This window comes from Chinchilla lanigera, unplaced genomic scaffold (assembly GCF_000276665.1).
Source record: "Chinchilla lanigera isolate Chin_1 unplaced genomic scaffold, ChiLan1.0 scaffold00076, whole genome shotgun sequence".
Classification (NCBI taxonomy): domain Eukaryota; kingdom Metazoa; phylum Chordata; class Mammalia; order Rodentia; family Chinchillidae; genus Chinchilla; species Chinchilla lanigera.
The window spans coordinates 9188876-9195215 of record NW_004955477.1 but is presented as its reverse complement, the minus strand read 5'-3'; positions in this window follow the sequence as shown (position 1 = coordinate 9195215).

Genomic DNA, 6340 nt, shown 5'->3' with positions numbered 1-6340 from the left:
AGAGCTCCTTTTGTTCATGCTAGAGAGGATGTGGTGACAGTGGCATTACTGGAGGGTAGTATTTTCTGTCTTCTATGATTGCCTGAAAGACATTGCATTTGATCCAGCAATCTTCAGCAGTATTCTTCCTAGCTGAAGAAGGTGGGCTGTGTGAGTCAGATGCTACCATGCAGACTGGCTGTTGGGATAAGACTATGACTGACAGAATGAGTAAAAAATGTCTGTTGAGAATTATAGAACAGGGTCCTCATAATAATCCAGAAGAAATGGAAAGTTTTAAGTATTATTCATGAACACTTAGCTTATTACTCCCCCTCTTCCCCCTAGAGCCACCTCCTTCATGCTAGCAGTGCTGTGATTACTGACTCATTCAGTGGCTTCTTTCCATCCTGGCCAACTGATGTGGTTTATATCTAGAGTGTCATCCCGAAGCTTTATGTATTTGAAAAGTGATTGGATCATGGGGTGTGGTGCTCACTAGTGCATTCATCCACTGATGAGTTCAGTAGCTGAGTGTTCTGCTAGGAAGTGGTGTTGGGAAAAAGTGGGTCACTGAGGGTATGACCTGGAAATGTGTATCAACTTCATTATCTCTCTCCCTCTTTGCTTCCTAGAAGGTATGATGTGAGCAGCTTTCCTCCACTGAGATGTTCCATGTTGTTGTTTTTCCCTTGGAGCTGGTTGACCCCGAATGGATTGAGATCTCTGAAATTGTGATTCAAAATAAACATCTCCTCTTTTAAATTATGAGAGTTGGGTGTTGTGTTTCAGCAATGAAAAAAGTGACTAAGGCAGATTTTGGTACAAAAAAAATGACTTTGTTCCCTGTAACTATACCTGACCAGGTGATTTAGAAGTTTTTGAAACTGGTGTGTAGGAGGAGTTTGGAAAGAGTTGGAAATGCAGGCTAGAGATTCCCTAGAATGCTGTAAGCAGAGTTTGATGGGAGAGTCTGCTCAGAGCCCAGAAGAACAGAATGCTGAAAGAAATGCAGGCAGCTCATGAGGTTTCAGTTGGGAACAACTTTATTGGCAGTTGGACTCCAAGCCATATGTGTTATGTTTGGTAGAAAACTTACCTACATTTTGCCCACGTCATAGACTTTGTGGGAGACTGAAATTAAGGATAGCAAACTAATTAATATTGTGGAGAAAATTTCCAAGCAGCCCAACATTCAGGCTGTGGCATGAAAACTCCTGGCTGCTTTTAGCCAGAATCATAGTGAGAATCAGGGCAAAATGCCTATTTGAAAAATTTGGAGATTTGCCAGAAGGAAATAGCCTGCGATGTTTGAGCAAAGGAACATGTAGTTACTGAAAAGATTGGCATTAAAAAGAAGCCAAGTGCTTGCTTCAGGTATCACACATACTAAAAAGAAGCAAAGTATTTGTGCCTCAGGGCAATAGGAAAGATAACTTGAAGGCATCTCATGAATCAGTAGCTCAAAGTTGTGAAATTGTAAAATTTCCCTTTGAGAACAGAGCCTATAGATCCCCTGCTCAATTGGTTCCCTAGGATTCATTTCATTTCATTTCACAGTGATCAGTCATTGAGGCACTTGGAGGACTCTGCAATCATGATCCAAGGGGTCCTAGCTACTCTTTGAGGTAGCAGGAAACCTTGGAATCATCTACATGATGCTGTTTTTTCAGGCACATAGAGTGCAAGAGTCATGAGGTCATGTGTGGCTTCTACCTAGATTTTAGGAGAATCTTTGGGAGATCAGGAAGTGTGTCTTCTGATCACAGGTCAGTGGGTAAATCCATGAGAATAAAGCTGAAAGTGCAATGGAGATCCCAGGAAGTTTGAGACACCAGGAATCTGGATCATATGCTGATAGTGATAGACAGTGAGCAAGAAATGGCATGAGAACTACAACAGGCCATACCATAGGAACAGGACCATCCAAACCTTTTGAAGCTCACATCTTGCCACAACCTACTCCTGGTGCTGGACACAGAACTACAAGATTTAAGACTTAATGTTCACCCTGCTGGGTTTTGATCTTTCTTTGGTGCCATTCCATTCCATTCCATCTTCCTACTTCTCCCTTTTGGAATGGGAATATTTTCCCTGTACCATCATATGCTACAATGTTTAACTTTACTTTTGATTTTTACAGGGATTCACAGTATGAGTCTGACTTTAGTCTCAGAAGAAACTTTGGATTTGGACTTTTCAGCAATGCTATAACTGTTAAAACTTTGGTGACTCTTAGAGATGGATTAAATGTATTTGTATAAGGAGATAGACATGAGTCTTTTGGGAACCAGGGTAGAATACTAAGGTTCAGACTTGGGGTGCCTCCAAAATCTCATGTATTTGGAAATTGATTGGATCATGGTGGTGCTCTATTCATTAATGAATTGTCACACTAATGAGTTCAGTAGTTGAGCGTGGTGTTAGGAAGTGAGGCTAGGAAGAGGTGGATTACTAGGGGCATGACCTGGAAGAGTTTATCTCTCTCCCTGGCTTTTCCCTTCTTTTTCTGCTTCCTGCCCACCATGATGACATAAGATGTTTCTCTCCAAGACCCTCCCACCATGTTGATATTACCTTGGAGCTGGCTGGCTGAGACCTCTGAAACTGTGAGCTGAAGTAAACCTCTTTTCCTTTAAGTTGAAGGTATCAGTTAGTGTGTCTCAGTGACAAGAAAAGTGACTAAGATACCACTTGAATGATCTCTCTAGAGATAGTAGTTGATCACTTTATCTTTTATAAAATTATGAATTATAATAAACTCTTTTTCAGTTACTTGGGAGGGTTGAGGCCAGCCTAGACAACTCAGTGAGAGTTGTACAGATTAGTTGCACAGATTTAGTTTCACAAAAAAGTGAAAAGGTTTAGAGACATAGCTTAGTGGTACGGCACTGGTCTAGCATGTGAGAAGTTCTGGGTTTAATTCCCAGGACCACAAAAAGCAAACAAATCTCTTTGTGCTGTTAATCTCCTCACCGAAGATTGGCACTACCTCTTTATGCTATTAATTTCCTCACTGAAGATTGGCACATAGATAGTATTAAACTTAGAAATGAGGTAAGCCACAGTGAGAAACTAGAGTCATCTGAAATTACAGAAGCCAAGGTTAATGTTTTTTATTTTGCTATGGGCCCTTTGGTTTTATTCTGTGGCCGTCTACAGGCATCAGTAGAGGCTCTCAGGAAGTTGATGTGGTTTGGATGGGGGTTTGAGTGTCCTCCAAGGGATCACATGTTGAAATTTCATCCCCACTGTGAGGTATGGAGAGGAGAGAATGTAATATGATCATGGTTTTTGGAGGTGAGACCTTAAGACTAGGACTAGATAAAGTCCTTGGTAGGAGACCCCATGAATCTTGGCAGATTTCTAAAAAGAAGAGGAGACAAGAAGAGACACAGATTTGTTCTCTGTCACACCTTGGGCTTCTTGCAGCAAGATTCATCTCCTCAACATCAAATATCCTATGGGCCAAAGTAAACCTATTTTCTTTATGAAGTACCTTGTCTCATGTATTTTAGTATAACATTGAAAAACAGACTAATGCAAATACATCTTATTTTGTAATACTTTTCTCTTTATAATATGTTACAAACCTGCCCAAAACATCAAATATTCTTTAGCACCATAATTTTTAATGACTACCTTGAGTCTTCAGTTTCATTTGTTGCTGCTGGATGCAGGCTATTTCCAGTGTTTTGATTTGATGTTACAAGTGAATCAGTGGTAGGTATCCTTGTGGCAGAATCTTTGAAGACATCAATGGTTCATTAAGATAAGATTCTGGAAGTCATCCTTTCTCCTAGTCTCCCTTGGTGGGTTCCATGACCCACTGTTATTCTCACCCCATTCTCTGACCGTATTCATCTTCTGGGATGGTTTCCCAGTATCTGTAACCCTGTATATGCAGCTTGGAATTAGAACACTGCCCTGTTGTCTTCTCTGGTATTTATCAGTGTCCTTTGATATGAGGGGACATCATCTCAGGAAGAAAACAAAATAGAAAGCTCAACAGACCTCCTTGTCCTCCTTGAGGACACTGTCTCTGAGTCCCTGTGAAATGTCTCCACACTGCTCTGAGGGATGGTTGAAGTGGGGTGCTGGCTCCCAACACTTCCTCTGATGTCCAGTTGCCTGATCAGAGGCCAAACCTCTGGCACAAATTTGCCTCATTGGAAATAGATAATCATTTTCCCCAGACAATCACACTAATCTTTCCTTCCTGAACAAGCCTCTGGTTATTATGACCCATTGACCCAGTCACTGGGCCTGAAATCCTTGATAAGCTGCTGGTTCCTTCATCTCCATCTTCCTGGGGTAGACGACAGCTAAGGATAAGGCTTGAGAAATGTGGGGGGGAATCTGTGCACCTTAGGGTTTACTTTATGGGCTATATCTGATACGTAATGTAACCAAAGAAACGGTTGTGAAAGAAGGGAAATGCCATATTAGAACCTTTTTTCCCCAGACTTCTGAGGTAAACATTGGCCTAGAACTAGAATATTCATGTCTAAGAGCAATGGAAAAGGTAATCAGATAACTTAGCTCATATGCGGTAAGTCCCTGGGCAGGCACCCATGGTCTTCCGCAGCTTTTGGCTGATCCCAAGCCTAACTACTGTGTTACTGAATATGTAGGATATCCCCTTGCTATGTGCTTTGGATGCCATAACTGCTCCCCTAAGGCCCATGAAAGGTTCAAAACTTTACTTCCTGACAGAGGAAGTCAAATGAGTCAAATCTACTCAGAAGGAGTTAAACCTCAGATAAAAGCCTCAATCCCACCCCAAGTCCTAGCACTTAAAATCTTCAACACCAGGCTCCCTCAGGAAACTCACTGGCCCACTCCCACTCTGTGGAGTGTATTGTTTTGTTTTCACTTTCAAATAAGTCACTGACCCTACTGCAGCTGTTAGGGGTCCTTCTTCATTTAGGATACCAACAATATGTACAACTCTCCCTCTATAGGCCTCTCAGTCTGCTTCCTGTCGTCACCCACAGTCACCACTGCAGTTCAAGCCTTCTTTCTCCTGCTTAGAACCACAGATTTCCCCATGTGCTCACCTTTCAGAAAGGATTGGGAAAACTGTTTCATTAGTAACAACAGCTCATGTTAACTAGGCAGTTAGAAGCCAGTCACTGAGCCACTGCTCTGCATTCATTTGCTGTTTAATATTCAGAGTGATTACCTCGGGTTGGCATCTCACCACAGTTTATAAATGAGGACTGAAGCTGTGGGAAGTTACTTAGGGAGTGAATGGAAGAAAAGTATGTACAGCGGTAGGTCCTGGAGCCCGTCTTCTGCTCCATCACCAACCAGTTCTATAGCTTTAAACAAGGGTCCTCACCTCTCAGTGACTCCTTAACCTCTTCTGTAAAATAAGGACAATTACAGATAATTGAGTTGATACCTCTAAGCATGTGGCCCCAGCAGAACACAATGTTGTCTGTTAAGTGGCTGAGCCAGAGGGGCTGTGCTTGGGGTGTGGCTTTTCTCCGTGCAGTGCAGGCTTAGTTGTAAGCATAAGCTAATGTGACCCTGTAGAAAATGACCTGGAATGTTAACACAGGTGTCCCTTCTCTCCTTATCATTTTTCACATAGAACTGTTCTTTTCCCCCATATGTCTATGTTTTAGTGTATACAACATAGGTATACAACATATGTAAAGAATATTTATAAATATAGATATTATAGGTGTAAATATATCTATATATGTCATACATGCCACATGAAATCTATGCATCTCTATCCTAAGTTTGTAGGCATTTGTTTCTATATAATCATTCAAGTACTAGAGCTGAGCTGAAAGTGTAAGGGTCTTTAAACCATAGGGAGGAGATCCCTCCTTCCGTGTCTGGCTTCAGCCTTCTGTGTTAAGTATGGCTCAGCTCGCTGTGGGACCCTTGAGCCTGGGTGGACTGCACATTGTCAAGGGCACAGAATCCATAAGTGTGTATTTGGTTTGACAAAAGATACAGCTTTGTCTGAGTCTCTGGTACCTCCTGTGGTCACAACCAAGCAGTGGTGATGGTGACACAGCCCTGAGCAAGGGCCAGGATTCTCTCTTTTTGAAGAATGGCAGAGTGATCCAGCACACCAACCTATGAATAACATATAGGCCCCTATGTCCCATTCTGAGCTAACTTTCTTACCCTGGACATGGATGTTTACTTGGAAGTGTTTGAGATAGACTTCTAAACCAGTCATTAAAGATCTTACGTACATTCATGTGACTTCATGCTGGCAAACAGTATGAAATAATAGAATCATAATGCTCAGTCTGAAAGAAGAAGAAAGGATGAAAAGGTACAAAGAATACATGGGATAAGTAGAAAACAAATAGCAAGATGTACAATTAAATTT